The sequence below is a fragment of the Triticum dicoccoides genome, chromosome 4A, assembly GCF_002162155.2.
Source record: "Triticum dicoccoides isolate Atlit2015 ecotype Zavitan chromosome 4A, WEW_v2.0, whole genome shotgun sequence".
Classification (NCBI taxonomy): Eukaryota; Viridiplantae; Streptophyta; class Magnoliopsida; order Poales; family Poaceae; genus Triticum; species Triticum dicoccoides.
The window spans coordinates 703,474,517-703,502,425 of NC_041386.1; the positions used below are offsets into that span (position 1 = coordinate 703,474,517).

General features: G+C 46.6%; 1 pseudogene; it reads left to right on the forward strand.

The window, feature by feature from the left end:
• The first annotated feature begins 10,012 nt into the window (after positions 1-10,012).
• Positions 10,013-10,428, forward strand: LOC119284151 (annotated as a pseudogene).
• The last annotated feature ends 17,481 nt before the right edge of the window (positions 10,429-27,909 follow it).

Genomic DNA, 27,909 nt, shown 5'->3' on the forward strand with positions numbered 1-27,909 from the left:
CGGAAACAATTCCGGTGTCCAAATACCATCATCCTATATATCAATCTTTACCTCTCGACCATTTCGAGACTCCTCGTCATGTCCATGATCTCATTCGAGACTCCAAACAACATTCGGTCACTGAATCATATAACTCATATGACACTATATCGTCAACGAACGTTAAACATGCGGACCCTACGGGCTCGAGAACTATGTAGACATGACAGAGACACATCTCTGGTCAGTAACCAATAGTGAAACCTGGATGCCCATATTGGCTCCTACATATTATACGAAGATCTTTATCGGTCGAACCATTATGAAAATATACGTAATTCCCTTTGTCCATCAATATGTTACTTGCCCGAGATTCGATCATCGATATAGTTCAATCTCGTTACCGGCAAGTCTCTTTAATCGTTCCGTAATACATCACCTTGTGACTAACTCCTTAGTCATTTGCTTGCAAGCTTATGATGTGTATTACCGAGAGGGTCCAGAGATACCTCTCTGATACTTGGAGTGACAAATCCTAATCTCGATCGATGCCAACTCAACAAACACCTTCGGAGATACCTGTAGAGCATCTTTATGATCATCCAGTTACGTTGTGACGTTTGATAGCACACAAGGTATTCCTCCGGTATCCGGGAGTTGCATAATCTCATAGTCGAAGGAATAAGTATTTGACATGAAGAAAGCAATAGCAATAAACTGAACAATTAACATGCTAAGCTAACGGATGGGTCTTGTCCATCACATCATTCTCGTAATGATGTGACCCGTTATCAAATGACAACACATGTCTATGTTTAGGAAACCTTAACTGTCTTTGATCAACGAGCTAGTCTAGTAGAGGCTTACTAGGGCCACAATATTTGTTTATGTATTCACACATGTATTTAAGTTTTCGATCAATACAATTCTAGCATGAAAAATAAACCTTTATCATGAATAAGAAAATATAAAATAACAACTTTATTATTGCCTCTAGGGCATATTTCCTTCAATCTCCCCCTCAGATCCACCAAAGCAGCCCAGATCTCCTCTCCTCGCGCCGTCCCCGCGGTCGGACGGGGGCACCCAGATTTGCCATCCCTCACCCCTCCTCGCCGCCGCCGGCGTAGGTCGCCAGGCAAAGCCTGCTCAGCCTAAGCGGTGGCGTGGCCTTCTTCTCCTCCCGTCCGAGGATGGCGAAGCGGGACGCTTTCTTCTAGTGGCGACAGGAGCGGCCGTGGGGCGCGGCGGCGCGATGGCACGGGCTGGCGGCTGTGTTTGCTGGGTGTACGTGGCGTCGTCCTCTCCTGGGCCGGCGGCGGGGTCTGGTGTAGGGCTCTCCGGTGGCGCGGCGGGGGCTTGCGGGCGGCCCCGTTGCTTGCACGACATGGCTGCTGGCTGGTTAGGCGGCGGCGACGGCCCGGAGCCTACTTCTAGTCCCCGGTGGAGATGGCGGCGATCCGTACACAACACTTGATGGAGGTTCTTCGAACAAATCTGGGTGAAAACCTTGCGCTTGGCTAGATGCCAAGGCCGGCGATGACGACAGTATTCTGTGTCGTTCTCTTCTTGAAGACATCACCGTGGAGAAGTTCCAGACCTAGATGGGTAGATCGGATAACGGTGGCGCTCTAGCGTCGTTTCCCCCTTGGGGGCGTCAGTCTTGTAGGTGTGCATGGGCTCGAGGGACGAGCGCACATCATCTTTGATGGAGCGGTGTTGCATCTTACGTATAGACGAGTGTGGATCTCGGTGGCGTGACGCAGTGGAGTGTCGGCGTTCGATGTGTGTAGATGAACTCGCGCATGAGGATGGCGATGTCGGGCGTCGTGGTGGCGTTGATGGCAGACCTGGCAAGGTCATCGTGCGTTAGTATCTGCTCTGAAGATGGATCGGTGGAAGATGGCGGCAGTGCCCTCTGAGAGTGCGCCAGACTGGTGTGTGCCCCAGACCAGGTATATGGCTTGGCTGGGGCCTCCGGTTTTTGATATTAGGCTTAGGTGCGGGGTTTGTTTGGTATTAGGCTCGGACTATCGACACCCCTAGAAGTATTGATGTGCTACTTTGTAAGGTCTTTCTGAATATTAATAAAACTAGTCGTCAACCCGTGCATCCGCACGGGCTAGTCATTTTGAGAACATATGAAGATATTAATAGGTTATATCTGATACACATATATCTACATATTAGCATATATAGAATTCAGAAAATGTCCTATTAAATATTAAATATTAGTAATGAAAGCATTAAAAATTTGGTTACCATATGGCAATATGTATGAGGCTGGTTATCTCGGAGTAGTAAACAAATCATATAAGGAATTCCAAACAAAAAATGAACTTGGGCGTACACTGCATCACATACTTACATTTCATGCTCAAAAATTTCAGAAGAAAACTGCATTTTCATATACATTTCCAAAACAAAACAAACATAATTTATATACTGTTCTTGATGATTTAAATAGTAGAGAACCATAAAATGGTTTGCATGGCATGAATATCCGAGATGCAAAACAAAACGAACATAAATTATAAGCAGCTATTTGATAATTATATGACTTCGAAGAAACATTTGATATGTATAACAAAATCAAGCAACAACTTGAAAACATTTTATCACATGATTCTTAAAACATACACCTCATTTATTATGTTACTATTTTTCTAACGATTGAGCATTGATAACCTAATTAAGAACCACTACGATGGCACCATCTTTACGAAACTCAATCATTTATTACTTATAAATGGCCTAAAAAATAGCGAAAGGAATAGGAGAATTACCATGATAAGACAATTACCAGGTATACCATCGGGATTATACTAAATATAAACGGATAAGTCTATAGAAAAAAAATCAGACATTAGATTATACAACAGCATCCATAGGACATGTATAAACAGTATAATCCTTCCTTCAATATCTATTTTTCCTTTAGTTAATAAGTACCAATTCACCATATTCTTGCATGTGAAGTTGTTGGTGAAGAGCTGTCTAGTTCATCAGCATAAGTGATGACAAAGCATGTAAACGGTAAGAGCAAGAAAAGAAAGTACAACAATAGTTAATAGATGCTAATTGGCGAGAAAGCTCAGGGTTGTCGAGCAATGTGAACATTCTTAGAGTGGTTTGAAGCCTATAAATATCTCAATGTATCATGAGAAAAGGAAATCGAGGATCTAATATGTGTGAATAGTTATTCGGCACCACTATCAGCAATGCACATATGTAAAAAATAAGGAACTACAACTCTTGTACGATTTAGTTTGTTTAGATGGATGAAGTCAGTGTTAAGCTACAAAAGTAAAATACTTTATAACAAAAATCTTCCTGCAAGTCTGGCTTCAGCATTGATGCAAAAAAGAACAGAACAAAAATATTGAACGTGCAGATTGATTACTTAATATGCTTGGATTGGTGGTTGCATGCGACGATGACCTCGACCAGGTTCTCATGCTGGAGATTGGGGATTGGGCCCCAAAATCGGGAGAGCATGGTGCATGACATCATCATGCGGGAGCGTGCCCATGAACTGGATGCCATCGAGAATGAAGACCAACATGCGCTGGTGGCCGTGAGTTAACATTGAGTTTCACCGCCTCACGCCGATCTTAATCCCGTCGAGAGAGACGGTATTTTGAACAGAGCATAATGGTAAATCTAATGCGCTATTGAGGAAAGATACCTTTCTCCAGGTTTTCATCTATATAGAGGATCGATGCACGACACATCCCTGAATCCCATCGACAACGACGACCAACACGCGCCGGTGGCTGTCACTTAACACCGAGTTTCACCGCCTCACGCCGACCTGAATCCCGTCGATAGCGACGGTTGGTTGAACATAGCATAACAGTAAATGTAATGCGCTATTGAGGAAAGTTTCAGGTTTTCATCTATACAAAGGATCGATGCACGACACGTACTTGAATCCCATCGAGAACAACGACTAACACGCGCTGACGATCGTCACTTAACACGGAGTTTCACTGCCTCATGCCGATCTGAATTCCGTCCAGAGGGATGGTAGGCTGAATAGTACATATTAGTTTCAGGTCTTCACCATTGCACGACACATACCTATTAGACACATACCTATTAGACTCGAAGAAGAACGAAATAACCAAAAAGAAAGAAGGTATTGAAGATTTACAGAATCAACATAACAAAAATATTGAACGTGCAGATTGATTACTTAATATGCTTGGATTGGTGGTTGCATGCGATGATGACCTCGACCAGGTTCTCATGCTGGAGATTGGGGATTGGGCCCCAAAATCGGGAGAGCATGGTGCATGACATCATCATGCGGGAGCGTGCCCGTGAACTGGATGCCATCGAGAATGAAGACCAACATGCGCTGGTGGCCGTGAGTTAACATTGAGTTTCACCGCCTCACGCCGATCTTAATCCCGTCGAGAGAGACGGTATTTTGAACAGAGCATAATGGTAAATCTAATGCGCTATTGAGGAAAGATACCTTTCTCCAGGTTTTCATCTATATAGAGGATCGATGCACGACACATCCCTGAATCCCATCGACAACGACGACCAACACGCGCCGGTGGCTGTCACTTAACACCGAGTTTCACCGCCTCACGCCGACCTGAATCCCGTCGATAGCGACGGTTGGTTGAACATAGCATAACAGTAAATGTAATGCGCTATTGAGGAAAGTTTCAGGTTTTCATCTATACAAAGGATCGATGCACGACACGTACTTGAATCCCATCGAGAACAACGACTAACACGCGCTGACGATCGTCACTTAACACGGAGTTTCACTGCCTCATGCCGATCTGAATTCCGTCCAGAGGGATGGTAGGCTGAATAGTACATATTAGTTTCAGGTCTTCACCGTTGCACGACACATACCTATTAGACACATACCTATTAGACTCGAAGAAGAACGAAATAACCAAAAAGAAAGAAGGTATTGAAGATTTACAGAATCAACATAACAAAAATATTGAACGTGCAGATTGATTACTTAATATGCTTGGATTGGTGGTTGCATGTGACGATGACCTCGACCAGGTTCTCATGCTGGAGATTGGGGATTGGGCCCCAAAATCGGGAGAGCATGGTGCATGACATCATCATGCCGGAGCGTGCCCGTGAACTGGATGCCATCGAGAATGAAGACCAACATGCGCTGGTGGCCGTGAGTTAACATTGAGTTTCACCGCCTCACGCCGATCTTAATCCCGTCGAGAGAGACGGTATTTTGAACAGAGCATAATGGTAAATCTAATGCGCTATTGAGGAAAGATACCTTTCTCCAGGTTTTCATCTATATAGAGGATCGATGCACGACACATCCCTGAATCCCATCGACAACGACGACCAACACGCGCCGGTGGCTGTCACTTAACACCGAGTTTCACCGCCTCACGCCGACCTGAATCCCGTCGATAGCGACGGTTGGTTGAACATAGCATAACAGTAAATGTAATGCGCTATTGAGGAAAGTTTCAGGTTTTCATCTATACAAAGGATCGATGCACGACACGTACTTGAATCCCATCGAGAACAACGACTAACACGCGCTGACGATCGTCACTTAACACGGAGTTTCACTGCCTCATGCCGATCTGAATTCCGTCCAGAGGGATGGTAGGCTGAACAGTACATATTAGTTTCAGGTCTTCACCATTGCACGACACATACCTATTAGACACATACCTATTAGACTCGAAGAAGAACGAAATAACCAAAAAGAAAGAAGGTATTGAAGATTTACAGAATCAACATAGCAAACAGTCGCTTGGCTGCCCTACGCATTCACTGGTGATGCTCCTTCTTTACAACGGAATTAGTCCATCTGCCTGATTGCATGGCAGGATTGTATATATGTACATGTGCGTGTTGCTATTGACCAAAGCTTGTATACATGTACATGTATGTGCTCCTTCATTACAACCGAATTAATTCTTGGATCTAGCCATGCACGTACCTGTGCCAGTTGTGCAGCCGGCAAGTAAAAGTAGGCCTAGCGTGATCCTCATCAGGAGTAATCACCAAAGGAAACATTATAAGTCAGCTAGGCGACTGTACCTAATTTTCTCCATTTGGGCTGAGACATGTATTCCCTCCGTTCCTAAATATAAGTCTTTTTAGAGATTCTACTATAAACTACATACGGATGTTTATAGACATAATTTAGAGTGTAGATTCATTCATTTTGCTTCGTATGCAGTCTATAGTGTAATCTCTAAAAAGGCTTATATTTAGGCACGGAGGGAGTATAATTTGGCGTAGCAATGATGAATCCATGTCATGGAGGATAGTGGCTAAAGTAAATGCCTTTGATGGATGGATGGATCATGATCTCTGATGTGTACGACAACAACATGGCTGCTGGATAAACACTTTCATGAGGATCCTGGTGGTGCTGCCGAGCTGCCGAGGAAAGAGGAAAATGGCGGCGACAGGACGCACGCCATGAATCGTAGAAGCCAAGGGCTTTACGAAGGAAAGATGCAGGGCTGGGCTGGACTTTAGGGCTATCGTACGGGCCTTTAATTTACTCATATAATCGTTCAGTGCAACCAATCAGACATCTAACGACTTACTTTCTCTTTAACAATATCCAACGGCTGTCGCTTCTAGTTTTAAGGATTAATTAACATGAGGTGCTTCCAGTTTTAATTATTAATGAGTTATGGCAAGATCTACACCGTAATTACTCGGTCCCACGCTAGATGAACGGCTCGTAAAATCTAATTTACGTGAGAATTTCTAGGAAGTTAAGAATTAGTATAGGTAAGGTATATAGAGGTATAGAGGTATAGATAGATAGATAGATAGATAGATAGATAGATAGATGGCTGCATGCATCGTCCAGATGCAGAGGCCGGGGGTCTTCCTCCTTTAAAAAAAAACATGCCTTCCGAGGCATTGCCCGTCAGGATTCTTTCCCTCAGCCACAAGGGACCAGAGGAAGAACTTGCATTTGGGCTGGACCTTGCCTTTCCACAGTTTTGAGAAGTTGATGGCCCATGGATTTGGCAAGCGTACGCAAAAGCCGCGGAGTAATTACCAGACTCTTACCACTTCCGTTGGATGGTGTCATCTTCTGCAATAAGATATATGTATTGGAGTTTATTTCAGCCGATGTTCACTGAGAGACAAAGTTGTATACCAGGTATACAACTTTGTCTCTCAGTGAACATCGGCTGAAATAAACTCCAATACATATATCTTATTGCAGAAGATGACACCATATTCACAATAGGAAATTATCTTGACACGGCTTTCTGGCTCTTGCCATATTCACACTTTTTTACCATGCAATTTTTTCAAGTCCTTCCTTTCGAAGTGGGGTATCCAGCCAGTTCTGACCATACTCTGTAAAAGTTAAGCTTGCTTATTTCAGTCATAATCACTGTCCAGCAAAGACGAAAGAAGAAACTTACAGAGAGGTACAAGCTCTCAAATTAACCGCAGTCTGCTCTGTAAGCGAAGCCTGATGAATCCAGCAACATATTCGTTCACGAGTGATAGTTTGGTTTCCGATGAATATGATCTTGCCAACCGCCTTCTCAAAGACTTGGGCAGTTATCATAGTTAGCGACCTTGGAAATAATGGAAGGTAAAAACAGAGAAATGTTAGTTGCCCACGGACATGGATACTGATGGTGCACAGACCTTGATGGGCTGCTTTGAGAAGAAGAAAGACGTAGACGTAGCCGAGAAATCAGTTGAGGTGCTAACGAAGTTGGAGAAAGATCTGGAGTTACTGGTGTTGGAATCGTTGGTATGAACTTATCTGGAAAGAAGTTCCCTGGCATGAGACACCGTAAAGATAAAAAATGTGGAAGTTAGCGACTGAAACTGTTGATTGATTAATTGGTTAGCATCCCACTTTGTTCCGTCTTAATAACAGACAACAGTACGCTTTCAGATTATATGTTGTTTTCTTCTGCCAAATCTGTAACTCCAGGATGTGTACTGAAATGTTAGGCTGGCATTTATCACGGTTCACCAAGATTTCTACACACCATCAGAGTGATTGGGCTGTTTGAAATGCTCTGCTTTTCAGTTGAACCATGGCCTCGTCATCGGCCCACTGAATGAACTATACATGATTTGCTTGTTGGAATCATATTTTGAATTCATGTACTCTGAGTGTAGTGTCCTTACATGTGTGATATGGGCTACAATGAACGAATCCGCTGCTAAGCTATACGACGGGTACTCTAAAGGTGCAACTGGGACTGACGGGTAGTCTAAAGGTGCAACTGGGACTGACGGGTAGTCTAAAGGTGCAACTGGGACTGTGTCTGAGTTGTGTTTTCAAGATCCTCACAACCTTGAAAGCAGAATCGACACTTCGTGGAAACCATTGTTTCTTGCCTATCAGATCCAGGGCTGGCCATGGAGTTTCGAGGGCCCAATGGTGGACCCCAAGAGTGGGCCCAACGGCTGCGGTGGAGAAAGTAGGAATTCCATACTTTGATATGGAAAAATTCTTGTAAAGCCATAAACTATAATATAATTTTCTGTTATAAATAGTACTCCGTCTCAAATTGTCTAGATACATAGGTTGTATTTTATAATAATAGGTTGTAATGCTTCAATAATATTGACATCTAATTGCTTTAGATTATTAGTGGTGTCACTCCAAAAAATAAATTTATTCATAACCTCCTTCTAAAAATTTTGTCAACTGATGTGCTCATTTTCTCCTTTTTCTTTTCTCGGAACTAGATAATTGTTTTTAGGCAACAAGATTGTAAAAACAAAAAAAAAGAGCACACCTCTAGCTATCCATGTCCAAAACATGGATAGGCAACAAGATTGTAAAAACAAGATTGTAAAATTAGCAGCAATAATGTTATAATCGAGACCAGGCGACCAAGACCAGTTATCTCCTCCAAGACTGCAAGTGTTATAAAAAAAAGAATACAATTCAATTTTCATCCACCAGATTAAAATTGAGGGCTAAAATAATTTATAAACCTAGGCGCAGATGGCAGCTGTTGCAACCCTCCGGCCTGCGGCAGAGTTGCACGGCGTTCACCCGCTCCGTCCTCCATGTGTGACGGGAAACGAAGCCATGGGCCCCGAGCGAGTGAAGATTGCTAGATTGATCCCGCAAGAAAAAACAAGAAGAAGATTGCTAGATTGGGTTGGAAGAATTGAAGAAGCAATCAAACTAACAGCCACGGAAAGGTCCTTCCCTCAAAAAAAGAATGAAAAGAAAAACAACAGCCATGGCTCGGCGCAAACACGTGCACACAGGTACAGCCTTTTTTTGAGGTAGAAACCCCCTCATATATTTGTTCATGATGTTCAAAGGGATAATTACAGGGTCATGCGGGGTGCCAGGCCACACATGGCGACCAATCTCAAGGAAAATAGCAACTCTGCCTTTTCCCCTGCGCTTTCTCTCTCTTTTCCACCATGGTGATCTGCTTCCTCCTTTAAGTATGCTTCCTCTCTGTCTCTCCTCTTTTACTTTTCCTCACGGAGCAGCCCGCTCCTCTGCACTCTCCCGTTGGAGCTTCGGCCTTACACCTGAACCGAGCTTCGGTCTGTGGGGCAGCTGGTTAAAGCACCAATTTGCCATGTTCGAAATACTCACATTTCCTTTCCAGTTTCTTCTAAAATCTCACCTCACTAGCAAAAAGATGCATCAAAAGTCAGACAACCGAAGGAACACCAACACAAAAGGTGTCAAATGGTCTTAACTCTTAAGTATATATAGAGGCAGAGTGATAGTAGAAACTTTAGTTAACTAATTAGCAGCTCAGAAAGTGTCAAGCTGCTGAATGGTGTCTATTTCATGAAGAGTTAACTAGCATGACTATAATGCAATAAGTGCATGAAGGATTTCATCATACGCATGCAATTGAACTCCCTAAATCAGCAGATGTACCTTGCACATGGTTGATAGGTGTCTACCTTTCTGGCCATGGTCTATGTGAACCTTCCTTGCGTTGGTTAGATAGATGTGCATGATTTTCGGTTGATCACAAAGGAAAACAATGACGGTCAAATGTGTATAATAACCAATGACGGAGACATGGGGCTTCCAAATGCTCTGATGAAAGCATATGTTACAGATGGTATGCTTGACAAGGCTGTTGCTCTTAAGAAGCGTGCCAAGATGCGCGGAGGAAGGTTTAACATGAAGACGTGGGAGATTTTCATTGAACACTATCTCAAGGTAGGGGATCTGAAGAGTGCCCATTGGTGCGCCGACAGTGCCACCACATGACGTGACGGAGACCTTGATGGGCTACTTTGAGAAGAAGAAAGATGTGGACGGCGCTGAGAGTTTCGTCGAGGGGCTAAAGAGGGTGCAGAAATATCTGGGGACGGTGCTGTTCCGCGGTGGCTGGAAAGAAGTTCCCCGGTATCCGGCACCGTCTAAAGATCAAATACGTGGAACTCAACGACGTAATTGGCAAGCTGGTCGATTGCATCTGTGTTTACTGATTAGTTAATTAGCATCCCACTTTGTTTCATCTCAATAACAGCCAGCAGGGTGGTTTCAGATTTTCAGTTGTTTTTTCCTCCGCAAAATCTTTTTTTCCGACAAAGGATTGATTTTATTGACTCAAATGGAGCAACGAGAGGATACAATATGAGCACACACCCGGCGTCTGCATAACTATGATGCACACAGCCAACCAAACACACATGCGTGAACACACACCAACAACTAGCAAAGTCATAAGACCAAAAGCTATGTGAAGGCGTTGGAAAAAAGAAAAATTAAAAAAAAGCCCCAAAGTGATCAGATCAGCGATCGACAAACTACAACGAGAATCTTCAATAGCAATGCATTCAGGAAGGAAGCGACACTCAAGCGCCACCGTCGCCTGATCCAACCACAAAGGCCAGAATCAAAGTTTTCACCGCGAAGAAACAGTCTGAACATATCCGAGCAATGCTCCAACAAGGCAACGTCATAAAATATATCGCCATTGCCAGGTATGACCACTCGGGTCTGACCTAGGCTTTCGCCCCAGAGATCGAGACCGGGTGCTCGCAACACCACCATCAAAGACACACGTGTGTTGTCGCCACGGCATTTCCGCAATACCAACAACTACAATTTGACCGCCGCCACTCCAAAAACATCCCAGTGCGTCAAGTCGTTGCCATAATTTGTAACACACCACATAAAGTCAGGATGTATACTGAAATGTTAACTTGCCATTTGTTTCTGTTGATCGGCTGCTTCTGCACGCCGTGCAGTCCTTGGGATGTCGCAAGTGCTCTGCTTTTCAGTTGGGCTGTTTGAAATACTCTGCTTTTCAGTTGTGTTGTGGCCATGTCTTCAGTACCAAATGAACTATACATGCTTCACTTGTTTCAAACAAAAATTTAATTTGTGTACTGTGAGTCTATGACTGCAATGACCTTAAATATGTAATAGGAGCTGCCATGAAAGAATACTTTGCTACCCTGAATTATATATGGTTATGTGGCAGGTATTCGAAAGTGCACCTGTGTGATTGCGTCTGAATTGTAAAAAATTGTGACGATCTGTCACAACTTTCAATGCAAAATTGGCACTTCAAGGAAATTACTGTGCACAACGTCGAAATCACTGTTTTCTTGCCCGTCAGCTATTGAGCGAATCTGCGATAGGGCCACTCTTTGAAGAAGTGAAGGAGATGCTTAAAAGTCATCACAAATTTAGGGTTGAGTGGGTGAGGAGTTCGGTTAACGGCGCCGCACAAATTTTAACTAAGGAAGGTTGTGGGAATGGTTCCATATTTTAACTAAGGAAGATTGTATTCTGGAACATTGCAGCTTGGGAACTGCCTGGACATTTTGAATAGATAGCAACCCTTCCACCATAAAAATAAATCCTTTTGCTAACTATTGAAGGAGCTCAAGTTTGCTTTCACTGCCATGTCCTACAACAACTTAATGACACTATACACGAAGGTCAACCAACCTATATTTATTATGTCTGTATGAGGTCACTTGCGAAACAACGAGTAGGAAAAAACACGCCATGGCTGATGGGCAGGCTTTGGTATATGGGATTATCACAAGAGCATTGGTCAATTCCTAATTAAACGGAATCATTTATTCATAACATGTGAAATCAAAATTGAGCAACGATAGAGCACGATCCATCCCTCTAGAAACCAAACAGGAGGCTTCTTCCTTTTTCTCTCCCTTTTCCACCGTGGTCATCTGCTTCCTCCTTTTCCCTTGCGCTTCCTCTCCGTCTCTCCTCTTTTTAATTTTCCTCATGGAGCAGCCCGCTCCTCTGCAGCCTCCCGTCCGAGCATCGGTCTGATACCCAAACCTTGCTGGCCTATGGGGCAGCTGGTTAAAGCCACCAAATTTGCCATGTTCGAACTACTGACATCTCCCTTTCCGTTTCTTCTAAAATCTCACCTCACTAGCAAAAAGACACATCAAAGGAACACAAACAAAAAAGGTGGAAAGTGGTCTCAAGTATATATGGAGGCAGTGTGATTGTCGAAACTTTAGATAACTTAGCAGCTCAGAAAGTGTGATGCTGCTAAATGGTGTCTATTTAATGACGAGTTACCTAGCATGACCATAATGTAATAAGAGCATGAAGGAATTTACCATACGCTATTGATGCAAGCATTAAGCTCAAATCGATGGGAATCCAGATTTCCAAGTCAAAGCATGCAATTGAACTCCCTAAATCAGCAGATGTACCTTGCAGCCGACATGGTTGATTGGTTTCTACCTTTCTAGCCATGGTATATGTGAACCTTCCTCGCATTGGCTAGATAGATGTGCAAAATTTTCAATTGATCACAACAGAGAACAATGACGGTGAAATGTACAATGTGGATAATAACCACTTCCCTCTAAATTAGGTCAAATCATTTCTCATATGTTCCATACTTTGGTTACCATACAAACTTCTATCTGTACAAAGGATGCCCTGTCTTGATCATCTCTGTCCGTATGCCTCTCTTGAATCGCAGCTTGCGCCTATACTACAAACAATGATTATATGTCGATCGTGCATCAGACTTCTAGAGTTTGTCGAACTGGAAGAGAAGGTGCCCTTTGAGTTTAGGTTAACGGCGATGCTCTTTAGATATTGCAAGTGTGAGGACCATAGCATCCACCAACGTTAATGGTAGGATGAAAGTAGCATCAGTTTGCATATGAATATTATAATGATCATTCATGTAAAAATATGCTGATGGTCTTTATTCCTTCTAATTATGTCTGTTCTCACAGGTATATGCAACTACATTCTGTTGTTATTTACTTGCAAAAATTGTTTTGACCGTAGGTATGAATTCTTTATCCTTCCTCTCTTATGCCCTACATGAGATGAAACATGATTTGATTGTCTACTGCTCTTCGAGGTAGAAATGATTAGCTTTGCCTGTGTATGTTTAAATGCTGGAAATTATGGTGCTTAGTAACCATGTGTGCCTCACTTGGTGCCTTTTAACCCTTCCAGGTAATGAACTTTGCAAAAAAACTGAAGATATGAACTTTCATTAGCATTTAGTTAGTGTTATGATATGAAGAGTATGATTATTTCGTATGTGTGCCACGACTGCATAAGCACAATATCTGATACCATTGTAATAAGCTCACAGTTTAAGAAACTCACACTCATGAATTTAGTACCAGGGCCTCATCAACTAATAAGCAACTAATTAGGCATATTGTTACTTTCCACACTTCTGGGGTGCCTGTGCAATTTCTAGTTTATGCCTGACTCCCACTCCTTCTATGTATTTTTGTTTGTACGATTTTACTCTTGTGCATGCATTTGCATTTATCAAAAAAGTATATAGCTAATTGTGGTTTCCCGTTATTGTGTGATGATATTCCTGTCAATGGTGTGAACTACCAAATGACGAAAACTGAAAACCTGATGTACCAAATTTACCTTGTTGTTTTTATTTTTACTCATTAGAACAGATGCTCAGCTTGCTTTGTATTTTTTTTTTGTTGCCTCTCTTGGGTATCAGTAAGCACAGATAGGTACCCTTATTTCTCCCATTTTTATCGTTCATGTTGGTGCAGACAATGTCTTAAAAACGAATGCTTGGTTAATGTCTAAGGAATGCATGTTACTTTGTGTCCATTCCCATTTCACCTTGCCTTCATATATACTGATTGAGCAGGGGCATGCATTTTTACTTGTTGTCCACTCCCATTTCACCTGTTTTAATAAAGATTCTACCATGTTTAATGCAAGCTATACTCCACTGACTGAGGTTAGATATGCTTGCTCTCCTTTGTTCTGAGCTTGCCGCCTGTTGTGCTCGTGTCGCTGTCATTCTTGCGCCGGTGCTGCTAAATTCTTTCATTAACTATTTGAATTATTGCGCTTGGCATCTTATCTAAATTCTTTCATCATCCTAGATACTATGTATGCCCAGTAAAGTACCTTATACAAGTACCTTAATTAACCGCTTCTGACTATTAGAACTGTGGTTTCCCGTTATTGTGTGATGATATTCCCTTATGTTAAAATGCTTATTTGTTCTCCAACTAGGCCAACGACGGTTGCTAGCAATGATATATACATATCAACAATTCCAAGGAGGTGCATGAGTCAGTATGCATAGCATAGTATATAGATGCTTGACCCTGTGACTGGAGGAGATCTAGGAAGGGATGAACTCAAAATCATGTGTGATTTAATTGGAAAATACTCTTCAGCATATGAAACATGTAAAGGCGATCACTCGACCAAGCATGTTATACAATATACCCAACTTGATGATTGGAGCAGTCCCAGCCGCTAATTAGCAAAGTAGTGCTAGGTCCTCGGCGTTCGTTCTTACTCTCTATTTTCTCGAGTCTTTGGTTTCTCTTTATTTACTCTTCGCTTTCTATTTTCATTATCACTATTCATTTCGTATCTTGGTTTCTCTTTGTTTAGTCTCCACCCTCTTTCTCCGATACCTATTTTTTCATTTATATGTCTAAGTTAAGAATGAGAGGCTAGATAAACATGTCAGATGCCTAATCTGGCTCCGGAGGGGACGGAGGGGGCGGCGGCAACAGACGGACGGCCATCGAGCGAAGGTCGGCAATGAAGGCGGAGATGGCGTCCCGGTCCTAAGGGCGGCTAAGCGGCCGCCAAAGCTGCAAGTAACCAGACAATTTGAAGAGTGTGTTAGTAGCCCAGCGAAGAGGAATGCGCTGAATCACAAGTTTATTGCAGATCGTCCAGAGGGTCCAAGCGAGTGCCCCAATCTCAAGCCACCTAATGTGGCGAGATGGCAGGGGGAGTTCTGGAGTTCGGCAAATAGGTCAGGGAAGTTGGAGTGGCACCAATTTCCACCCACCACCTCTCTAAAGCAGCTCCACACAAATTGGGCAGACACACAAGAGAAGAAGATGTGCTTCGAGTTCTCGGGAACACCGCAGAGAGGGCAAAGGCCAGAGCCCGGGCCATTGCGCTTGCGAACCTCAACCCCCGACGGAGTCCGTTCGCGGATCCACAGCCACATGAAGATCCGGATATTGAGTGGCAGGCGGATGGACCACACCGCCGTAAGGGGGCAGGGGTGGTGGAGGGGGCGATGGCCTGGTAGAGGGACTTGGTGGAGAATTGGCTTGACGACTCGAGGCACCACCTAACCTTATCCGGGCCAACATCCACAACCGGCGACGCAACCAAGAAGCTCATGCCAGGCGGCAGAGTCCGGAGGCCCAAATGGCCTCCGGAAGGCGAGACGCCCTAAGTCAATAAGGGCCCTCTCGACAGAGATCGAAGGGTCGACGGCGATGGAGAAGAGGTCGGGGAAGCGCGCAGCAAAGGGGGTGTCACCAGCCCACCGGTCAAACTAGAACAAAGTCGCAGCCCAGAGCCAACTGAGATGGAGGTCCCAATGCGGAGGGCAGGGAGAAGTTGGACGATCGATTGACAGAACTGGGAACCGGCAGATCTCTGACAGAAGGCTAGGGGTTGCCCACGCGGGTACTTGTTCCGGATGATGTTTAATCAGAGGCCACCGTGCCCTTGCGAGATGCGCCAGAGCCAATGGGACAAGAGGGCAATATTCATGCGCTTAGAGCACACGCTGATCGTGTGTCTGATCAATCATTACCATGAAGTTTGCAAATGAAGAAACTTCTTTAAAGTTGTGATAATTGTTGATACAACAACATAACATGGTACTCCCTTCGTCCGAAAATACTTGTCATCAAAATGGATAAAAGTGGATGTATCTTGACTTATTTTAGTTCTAGATACATCTCTTTTTATCCATTTTGATGACAAGTATTTTCGGACGGAGGGAGTACTCATAAGGACTCTGTTATACAGCAACATAAGTTTGCAAATGAAAGAGTGAAAAGGGAAAGCTGAAATAAGTCATCTACATATATACACTTCAGAAGAACTCTGTTATACAGTTGTACTTGATGCCCACTAGGATGCTCACGACTTCACCCCTTCACCAGCTTGTCCTCATGATTGATCTTACCAGCACAACATACCCAGGGGCTGTGGTACTAGCCTTTCCGCCAGGCCGCTGCTAACAATTTTTTTTCTGCTTGACACCACTGCCTCTACAGTTGATCACATTATGGAGACAAATTCTCAAATTTTCATATGTAACTCCATAGATACATGGGATAATCGCAAATCATAGGTTGGAAAATCATTATTTCGATTTCAACTGAACTGATTAGATGATTCATAATATCTAAACAAAAACCAAGCAAACACAAACCTGTGTTATGAAATATGAGTAGCCTAGTGCACAATAAAGACTCATTCGGGCCACCCAAATCATGACTTCACTTTACACACTCGAATACACCGTACACTTTTCTTTGGGCATCATCAGGACCATATATGTGGGAAGGACGCCCGGTCATATTTGTGGGAGCACAGTTCAACAGTGGGCGGTACACGCAAGTAATCTGAACAACTATTTACATTTCCCTTCAGTTTCTTCTAAGATGTCACCTCACCAGCAAGAACACACACCAGAAGTTTGTCTACATCAGCATCTCATAATGCCAGTAGCCAGGACCAACTAAAGGAACACAAATACAAACACTGTACAGGAGCTAGAAGTACACATACATATATAGAGAGAGACAGAGGGGCAATATTTCAAACTCAGTGAACTTAGCAACTCAGAAAGTATGCTGCTGTTGAATGGTGTCTTTCTCATGAGGAGTTTACCAGTATCACCAAGAATGCAAGAAAAGAGTGATTGAAATTGTCTTCATTGGTCATTGCTAACCAAACTATCACTCCTGAACAAATATGTTGTTGACTTCATCAGGCTTCACTTACATAGCAAACCGCAGCTAATTTGAGAGCTGGTACCTCCCACTAGGTTTCTTCTTATGGCATCGGTGGACAAAGATTATGATTGAAACAAGCAAACACTAACTTGTGCGATGAAATATGAGTGTCCTAGTGCACAATAAACACTCATTCGGAGCACAGAAATCATGGTTTCACTGTACACACTTTGGAATACACCGTGAACTTTTCACTGGTCATGATCAGGACCCTATGTACGGAATGTACGCCAATTTCCGGTCCAGATGTTCTACAGTGGGCGGCACACACAAGTAATGTGAGCACTTATTTACATCTTCCTTCAGTTTCTTCTAAGATCTTACCTCAGTAGCAAGAGCAGACACCAGAAGTCTTCCTGGTTCATTATTTCATAACGTCAGGACCAACTAAAGGAACACAAATACAAACTCTCAATGTTTTAAATAGCGGGCTATGACATATAACGGCAACCCTTGAAAACAGCTATAGCTGGGCTATAGCGGCAAATTGTTCATGAAATCATTTAGCGGCAACATGCTCAAACAGCTATAGTGGAGCTATAGCGGGACTATAGCCGGCTATTTGAAACTATGAACTCTGTACATGGTCTAGAAGCACACAGAAATACTATATAGATATAGGGGCAATATTTCGAAGCTCAGTTAACTTAGCAACTCAAGAAGTATGCTGCTGCTGAATGGTGTATTCCTTACGAGGAGCTAAGTAGTATGACCAGAATGCAAGAAAAGCATGAAGGAACTCATCATACACTCTTGACTTGAGCATTAGTTAAGCACAAAGTGACTGAACTATATATTGGAAGCCCAAAGCGCCATGATTAGCATGCATAGCTGGCAGCCTTGGTTACCGACTTACCGGCACTAAATAACATTGGAGGTGGAACCGAACGCGTGACGATTACTGGCTAGAGTTATCGGCATCTATTCGTCACGTAAGGGTGGCCTGGTCACAGCGTTTTGGTCATTTAGACTATTAAACCCCGACGCAGGGAGTACATATTTTTGAGCACCGAAATCATGGCTTCACTCTAGACACTTTGACACCATGCACTTTTCTTTGGGCATGATAAGGGCCCTATGCGTGGGAAGTACGCCCTGTCATATTTGTAGCAGCACATTTTCTAGTCGGGTTATTCTGCAGTTGGTGGTAGTGGTACACACGAGTACTCTGAACAATTATTTACATTTCCCTTCGCTTTCTTCTAAAATCTCACCTCCCTAGCAAGAACACACACCAAAAGTATGTCTAGTTCAGTATCGCATAAACTGAGGACCAAGTTAATGAATACACAATATACACACTCTGTAATTGGTCTAGAAGTACATGGAAATATATAGTGTAGACAGAGGGATTAATATTTCAAACCTTAGTTGACTTAGCAGCATCGAAAGTATGATGTTGCTGAATGGTATCTTCCTCACAAGAACTTGACTAGTATGACTAGAATGCAAAGCGTGCAGGAACTCATCATGCGCCACTTATGCAAGCATTGCAGCCAAAGTGACTATAATATGTATACAGAAATCAAAATGTGCAGATAAACTTCCTAAATCAATAGAAGTACATTTTTCTGTTCCCCGTGCTTTCCCAGACGTGCTTAATCTTTTGTTGATCACAATAGAAAAAACTATTACTTCTATATATATACATTGTGGATAAACAATCAATTCCCTCCAGATATTAGCTCATTTTCAGTGGATGTTTGCCTTCATGTTTGGTGAAAATTGGTAATATAGACATTGTACAGAAGTACAGATGGATAACTTCATTTCTATACTCTCTCTTAGTGGAGGAAGTGTTAAGTAACCTGTCACGTTACACAAGACGCACCAGAGGAGTGTTGAGCCGCACCCGGAGTCCCAAGATATTTCCCTCAGATATGAAACCAAGGTTATCAAACCAGTAGGAGAACCAAGCAACACAACGTAAACAGCCCCTGCACACAAAGAACAATACCTCGCCACCCGACGTGTTAAAGGGGTTGTCAATCCCTTTTGGGGTACGACGCCTCAAGATAGGCAAATGACGTGAGGTAAATTTGTAGTAGATTGATAGATCAAATGCCAAATAAAATAAATAAGATTGAATTGCAGCAAGGTATTTTTGTATTTTTGGTTTAATAGATCTGAAAATAAACGCAAGGAAAAAGTAGATCGCAAAGCAAATATGATGAAAAGAGACCCGGGGGCACTATATTTCATTAGTGGCTTCTCTCGAGGAAAATAGCAAACGGTGGGAAAATAATTACTGTTAGGCAATTGATAGAACTTCAAATAATTATGATGATACCCAGGCAATGATCGTTATATAGGCATCACGTCCAAGATTAGTAGACCGACTCCTGCCTGCATCTACTACTATTACTCCACACATCGACCGCTATCCAGCATGCATCTAGTGTATTAAGTTCGTGAGAAAATGGAGTAATGCAATAAGAACGATGACATGATGTAGACGAGATCCGTTTATCTATTGCGACATATATATCTCATCTTGTTATCCTTAGTAGCAATGGTACATACGTGTCGGTTCCCTTTCTGTCACTGGGATCAAGCACCGTAAGATCGAACCCACTACAAAGCACATCTTCCCATTGCAAGATAAATAGATCAAGTTGGCCAAATAAAACCCAAATATCGGAGAAGAAATACGAGGCTATAAGCAATCATGCATATAAGAGATCAAAGAAGACTCAAATAAATTTTATGGATAAAAACATAGATCTGATCATAAACTCAAAGTTCATCGGATCCCAACAAGCACACCGCAAAAAGACTTACATCATATGGATCTCCAAGAGACCATTATATTGATAATCAAGAGATAGAGAGGAAGCTATCTAGCTACTGACTACGGATCCGTAGGTCTACAAAGAACTACTCACGCATCGTAGGAGAGGCACCAATGGAAGTGGTGAACCCCTCCATGATGGTGTCTGGTGGGTCTGGACTCTGCGGCGGCTGGATCAATATTTCGTTGACTCCCCTAGGGTTTCTGTAATATTGGGGTATTTATAGAGCAAAGAGGCGGTCCGGGGTGCACCCGAGGTGGGCACAACCCACCAGGGCCCGCTTGGGCCTCCTGGCGCACCCTGGTGGGTTGTCCCCTCCTCGGGACTACCCCCAGGTGCAACCAGGGCCCAACTTCTTCCTTTTGGTCCATAAAAAATCATCGTAGAGTTACGTGGCATTTGGACTCCGTCTGATATTGATTTCCTGTGATGTAAAAAACATGCAGAAAATAGTGACTGGCAGTTGGGACTATGTCAACAGGTTAGTACCAAAAAAATGACTATAAAATGATTGTAAAACATCCTAGAATGATAATATAACATCATGGAACAATCAAAAATTATAGATACGTTGAAGAAGTATCATCATCCCCAAGCTTAATTCCTGCTCGTCCTCGAGTAGGTAAATGATAAAAACAGAATTTATAATGTGGTGTCGGTGGGAAACGACACCTATGGGATCACTGGAATCCCTTTTGCGGTTGCGGGGTACGGAATCATGAGAAGAGCGGGACTAGTGGATGGCACAAAGGGGATTTACCCAGGTTCAGGCCGCAAAGATGCGTAAAACCCTACAATCCTGCTTTGGTGGTTGTATTAGTGTTCTTGAGCTCTTGAACTAGCTCTGGGTGTTGAGAGGTTCCAAAGAGCCGAATCCCCCCTCAGTATGCCATGGGCCTCCTTTTATAGGCAAAAGGGGCTGCCACAGTAGCACACAGGAGGTGAAAAGCGCTACAGCGCTGCGTGGTTATCGCTAGCATTACATGACGAGACTCATTAAATGCGGCGCTTAGGTGTCCTTCACTTTATCGGGGGACGGGGGTGAGGCCCGTCCCGTCTGTCGCCGCCCCTCCTGCATTCGACACGCGCCCCGGCCAGCAACGCATGCAGCGCCATGTAGGCAGGCAGGCAGCTGAGATGGCGCGGTGGTGGAGTCTCCATGAAGGTTTGCATGCTGCCACGCGGGTGCCTGCCCAGCTGGTTGGGTCGGTTGCTACGTATGAAAGGCGGCAGGAACTTGGCTGGTGCGGGCCTGGCAGTGGCCTTGCCGGTGCGCTTCGCGATGGTCTTGCCGGGTGGCCCGGCAAGGGTCTTGCCGCGGCGCGCTGGTTTCCCCGGCAAGGATCTTGCCGGGGAGCCCTGTGGGTTTCTTTGGTGAGGATGGTTGCCTTCCTATCCTCTCTTGATCTTGATTGCTCTTTGTCTTCACAAAGATCTGCGTGCCACCACGGAGGTGCCTCCCGAACTCTGTCCCAACGCGACTGTTCAGCATTGACGGGCTCGAAGGTGGCTCGCTCGATAGGTGGGGACGAGATGCCCCGGCAAGGATCTTGTCGGGGTTGCCGAGGCTGCCCTCGGCAAGGGTCCTTGCCGGGGCAACCTTCATTGCACGTGCGACCCTTGTGGTCTTGGTCCTTTGATGTTTGCTTTGCTTGTCCCTGTGGCTTTGGCTTTTCTCCGGCTTCCCTCTCCTGCCTTGCTCATGCGTGGTCGTGGCAGGTGGCTCTGACTGCCCGTGCACAAGTAAAGGGGTCAAAAGCTAGGCCCCTACTTTTGTACACCGACAGGAGCCCCCGGGCCTGGGTCACACATAAGCGGAACACGTTGTTGGGCCAAGCCCAGAATGGTGGGCAGGCAGTCGAGGCGGATTTTACCGTGGCCACTATTCCGCTCGCTGCGCTTCCCCACGACCCGCGTTGAACACGCGACATGGGGGTCGTGCGCGCATGACGTGGGGATGCTGGAGTCACCTTGTGGTGGACAGTAAAGAGGCAGCTTGCGTGCCTCTTTGAGACCGTAGGGCCGCCCCCCATTTACTGCCCTCACTCAGGAACCGTCGCCCCACGCGTCCCATTGCGTCCGCCCCTTGCGCCATGTTCGCCGCATGCAGAGCGAATGACAGGCGCACGGGTCGTGGGTAGTCGTGCGCGTGCGGGTTGATTCCCTTGTGCCTTCAATGGAGTGGGGAGGGCGGTCGACGGCCCTGCTCGCTGTCATTCCAAGAGGCAGGATTGGCTGGGAGGGGGCGGCCGAGCCCCACCCCGGCCTCTTTATAAAGAAGGGAGTGAGAGGGACGGTGTCTCTCAGTCCTTCACCATCTGCCTCTCTCCATTCCTGCTTCCTTTCTTCTTCCGCCATGGCGAGGAGGCGTGGCGATGCTTCATTAGTGGCGGTGATGGTTTCGGCCAGACAACGCATCACTCCTCCCCAGGAACTTGTAGCGGCGGAGCCGACCGCTAGAGGGAGAGGGAGGGGGCAAGGCCGAGGCCGCCGTGGAGCTCGGGGGAGAGGAGGATGGGGCGGCAGATCCGCCTCGCCCCCTCCAGCATACCTTCCTCCGATGGAGGGCCATGCTGGGGATAATCCCCGCGAATTCTTCGTCAGGCTGCGCCATCCGCCACGCCATCGCCTTCGCCTTCCGACCCCGTTTGCGCGGGAGATGGAGCTGGATCTGCCGCAGGCGCTGCGGCTACACATGAGGGGTTGCGGGAACAGCGGCACGTGGGTCGACGTCGAGTTCCCTGACCCCCACGTCATGTATCTTCACCGAGGGTGGAAGACCTTCGCTTGCCTCCAGAGCTTGACGGACGAGCTCGCTCTCCATTTCAAACTAATGGAGGGCGGCCTCCTCTCCGTCAAAATCTTCGGGCACTTCGGGACCCGCATGAGGTGCTGCGTAGAGAGCTCCTCTGACGATGAAGAGTCCTCCTCAAGCGAGAGTGGTGAGGAAGACAACGGCAGCGACGACAAGGGTAGAGGGCGGCAGGATGATGGCTCCGACTAGGCGTCGGACGTCGCTCCGAGCGGCTCCGGCGGCCCCATCATCCGTGTCGCCGGCTCCTTGAACTTCTCGGGGTCGCCTCCTTGGGCCGCCGGCGTAGGGAGGTTGCGGAAGAGGAAGAGGACGAGCGGCGAGGCCGTCAGGTCGGAGTACGCGGACACCGACACCTTCGTCATGTGTTGGCATCCTGCCGCCTCGCCTTCGAGCTCTGCCTCCGGTGCCGCCATCACCACCCAGCCCTCGGACGGCCGCCGAGATATCCTCTTGGTGTCTTCTGCCACTCTCGTAGCTCGCCTGGGTGCCCCTTTTGCCCTTTTGCCTTCTTGTTCCATTTCCTGAGGAGAGGGACAAGAAAGGGATTACGGGCACCTTGTATCTTTTTAGTCCTGTAAGCCTTCGGGCCTTTGTTAGCTTTATGACTCGTATTCCCCTTGTTCATGTTTTTCATTTCGTATGGACTGTACCTGTACGGGATGTTTTTTAATGAAAAAGGGATGTTTGCCGGGATTACGTTCGTGGGAGAAACCCGCGGCAAGGGGTGAATCCTTGTCATCTTTCTAGACAAAGTTTTTTTCCCGGCAACATGCCTTGCCCTCTCCCCACCTCGCTTGACCTTTCCCACGCTCTCGGCGGGGGCAAGGATGAGGTGGGCTTAGGCCCCTAGCTCCCTTCCTCTGCTGCCGCGGCTATGACCAGATCCAGACCCAGGAAATAATCCTTAGATGCCGAAAAAAGGGAGCATGGTAGTTCAGAGATAGGATGGGGTTTCATGCGTCCCAGTCCATAACGAAATGCATGATAGGGGATATAAAACTTATCTTGATCTGCAGCCCCCGGCGATCTTGGCTTGCCGTGGAGAGATCCTCGTTTTTTTGCAGCTCCTGGCGATTCTGGCTTGCCGGGGCCCGGGCGCCGGTTCGTTCCCTTCCTTCTAAGATAGCTCGGCAAGAATACTTACGTGCCCTGCGAACCAAAGAAGACAGGAAAGGACAAAGACGCACACCCGACCTCTAAGCTAGGGGTTAGTTGTCGCCAAGCACTATCAACCCTAACCAAGGAAGAGACTCAACCTAGCATGCATGCTATAACTTAGTGCGCCAACGCTTCATTTATTTATGCTCAGGGTCTGTGCCTGGCTTTGTACAAAGGGTTATATGCCTTGCCGGCAAGGCTTGTACAAAAGGATGGCTTGCCGGGAGGCCCGGCAGCCGCGCCTTATGGGTAAAACTTGCGAAGATGCTCGATGTTCTAGGAATTGCTCACTGGGACGTCATCTTCAGTCTCCTGGTGGACTACGCCGGGCCTGGTGACTCGCGTTACCCGATAAGGGCCTTCCCACTTTGTCGTCAACTTGTTGGAATTCTTGGTCGACTGAACGTGCCGAAGAACAAGGTTGCCTTCCTCAAAACTCCAGGCATGAACCTTGCGGCTATGGTAGCGGCGCAAAGCTTGTTGGTAGCGTGCTGCTCTCACAGCCGCTCGGAGACGATCTTCCTTGAGGAGCGTTGTGTCATCCTGGCGCAGTTGCTCTTGCTCAAGATCATCATAAGCGAGCACTCGAGGTGACCCGTATATGAGTTCCGTGGGGAGAACTGCTTCTGCCCCATAAACCAGGGCAAAGGGTGTCTGGTCGGTGGCTCGATTTGGCATTGTTCTGATCGACCAAAGAACCGTCGGCAACTCCTCAATCCAGCGTCTTCCGCTTTTGTGCGTCCTGTCAAAGGCTTCGTCCTCAAGCCTCGCAGGACTTCAACGTTTGCTCTCTCCGCTTGGTCGTTGCTCCGTGGATGCGCCACGGAGGCAAAACAGACCCTGCTGCCGAGATCCTCAATGTACTGCATGAAGGCATGGCTTGTGAACTGCGTGCCGTTATCGGTGATGATCTTGTTGGGTACCCCAAAACGGCAAACTAGTCCCTTGAAGAACTTGATGGTTGACTGCGTCGTCACCTTCCTCACTGCCTCCACCTCTGGCCACTTTGTGAACTTGTCGATGGCAACATACAAGTACTCAAAGCCCCCGACGGCGCGGGGGAACGGGCCCAAGATGTCGAGCCCCCAGACCGAGAAGGGCCAGGAGAGAGGGATGATTTGAAGGGCTTGAGCTGGTTGATGAAGCTTTTTTCGAATGGAACTGGCACGCTTCACACTTGGTTACTAGTGTCGTTGCATCCTAGAGGGTGGTGGGCCAGAAGAAACCCTGTCGGAAAACCTTGCCGGAAAGGGCCCTCGACCCTATGTGGGAGCCACATATGCCTCCATGTATCTCTGCCAATAGCTTTAGTCCTTCCTCCCGGGAGATGCACATCAAATTCACCCCATTCGGTCTTCTTCTGTATAGCACGTTATCAATGAACTGGTACAGAGCAGACCGGCGGGCTACACTTTCTGCCTCTTCCTGCTCCTCAGGAAGCTCTCCTTTTTAAAGGAATCGAACGGTGTGTTGTGCCCATGCTGGAGCCTGTGGCTCGACAGCAAGGACCAAAGGCATCTCTTCTGCCGTAGGGGCAGCCGCCTCCATGGTCATGACCTGAGGTCCTGTCAGAGTCGGTTGCCCTGCTGCAGGATCGGCATCCACGGCAACATCTCCGCCGGCGGCTCTGGGGAGCCCGGTGGGGAAGTACTTGCCGGGGCCTAGCTTCCTTCGCTTGTTCTGCCCAGTTGACGGCTGAACGGATGGTTGAGTTAACTGAAGCACAAAAGTACCTGGTTCCACAGGTAGCTTGAGGGCGGTGCGCTTTGACAGGTAGTCAGCGACGTCGTTCTCTGCTCGAGGGACGTGCTCCGCTTGTATACCGTCAAAATGCTCCTCCAGTTTCCTCACTTCATCCACGTAGGCTTCCATCAAAGGGCTTTGATACTCTTTGTTAACCTGCCTGACGATGAGTTGCCAATCGCCCCTGACGATGAGCTTTTTGACTCCGAGGTCCACCGTGATCCTGAGACCAGCGAGCAAACCCTCGTATTCGGCGGTGTTGTTGGTTGACATCTCCCAGGAAAAGTGCATTTGGATGACGTACTTGAGGTGCTCCCCGGTGGGTGCGACAAGCAGCACACCAGCACCGGCGCCTTGCAGTGAGAAGGCCCCATCAAAGTACATGATCTAGTCGCCACTTGTTTCCTCGCCTGGGAGAGTGGTCTCTTGTACCTCTTTGTCGGGTTTCAAGGTCCATTCGGCAACAAATTCTGCCAAGACTCTGCTTTGGATCGTCGAGGTGCTTTCGAACTTCGAGCCGAAACTTGACAGCTCTAGGGCCCATTCTATGATCCTTCCTGTTGCATCTGGGTTATGTAGTATCCGTTGCAATGCGAGGCGGGTAACCACGGTGATCTCGTGCGCTTGGAAGTAGTGGCGCAGCTACCTCGAGGCCATAAGGAGGCCGAAGAGCAACTTTTGTACACCTGAGTACCTCGACCTAGCTACCTGTAAGAGGGAGCTGACGAAGTAAACTGGGTGCTGCACCACCTTCTTTCTTTGCATCACTTCACCTGGCCACGCGGGTCCTGTCGCACCGGCGTCAGGCTTGCCGGGATCGAGTCCTGCCGGGGACTCAGTCCTGCCGAGATCGAGTCCTGTCGGAAAGGGTTCCGACCCGTCAGCCATCGGCTCTGCCGCCGCTGCCGTCTTATCGCCAACCTCTCTCTGTGCCACCAATGCGGTGCTAACCACTTGATTTGTTGCCGCTAGGTAAAGCAGTAATGGCTCTTGCGGTTTAGGCGCAACTAGCACCGGGGCAGAGGAAAGGTACTTCTTCAAATCTTGCAACGCTGCCTCGGCCTCCGGGGTCCACTCCACCGGGCATGTCTCCTTTAGGATCTTGAAGAAGGGGAGGGCACGTTCTGCGGACTTGGAGATGAGTCTTCTCATGGCGGCAACCCAGCCAGTGAGCCGACTCCGCTTGGGCGCCCCAATCTGCTCGATAGCCTTGATCTTGTCGGGGTTTGCCTCAATCCCGCGCTGCGACACAAAGAACCCGAGAAGCTTGCCGAATGGGACACCGAAGACACACATCTCAGGGTTCAATTTGAGGTTAATCTTGCGCAGGTTCCTAAAGGTTTCCTCCAGGTCTTGCACGAGCGTTTCTTTGTCCTTGGTTTTGATCACTATGTCATCCATATAAGCTTCCATATTTCTATGTAGCTGGGGTTCAAAACCGATCTGGACTGCTCTTGCGAACGTTGAGCCAGCACTCTTCAACCCGAAAGGCATCCATAAAAAGCAGTGTGTACCACATGGGGTGATGAACACTGTCTTTTCTTCGTCTTCTTTTGTCATGAAGATCTGGTGGTATCCCGAGTAGGCGTCGAGGAATTACAACAGGTCACACCCTGCCGTGGAGTCAACAATCTGGTCGATGCGCGGTAACGGGAAGGGATCCTTTGGACAATCTTTATTGATGTCTGTGTAATCAATACACAGCCTCCACTTCACGTTGGCCTTGTGCACTACTACCGGATTGGCCAACCACGTCGGATGGAGCACTCCCCTTACCAGGCCTGCCGCCTCTAGCTTCCTAATTTCTTCTGTGAAAAACTCTTGCCTCTCTAGAGCTTGCTTCCCGACCTTCTGCTTGACGGGTCGTGCATGAGGACAGATGGCCAGGTGGTGCTCAATCACTTCCCTGGGAACGCCAGGGATGTCGGAGGCTGGCCATGCATACACATCGACATTCGCCCGCAAGAAAGTGATGAGAGCGCTTTCCTATTTGCTGTCGAGGGTGGAGCTTATGACGAAAGCCCCACCCGTGCCGTCCTCCTTGACGGGCACCCTCTTGGTCTTTGGCGGCGCTGCTCTGGGCTTCTTGCTCCTGTCGGCGGAGCTCTTTGGCACATCCTCGACGGCAGCACAACACCCCGAAGAGGTGCGCTTGCCGGA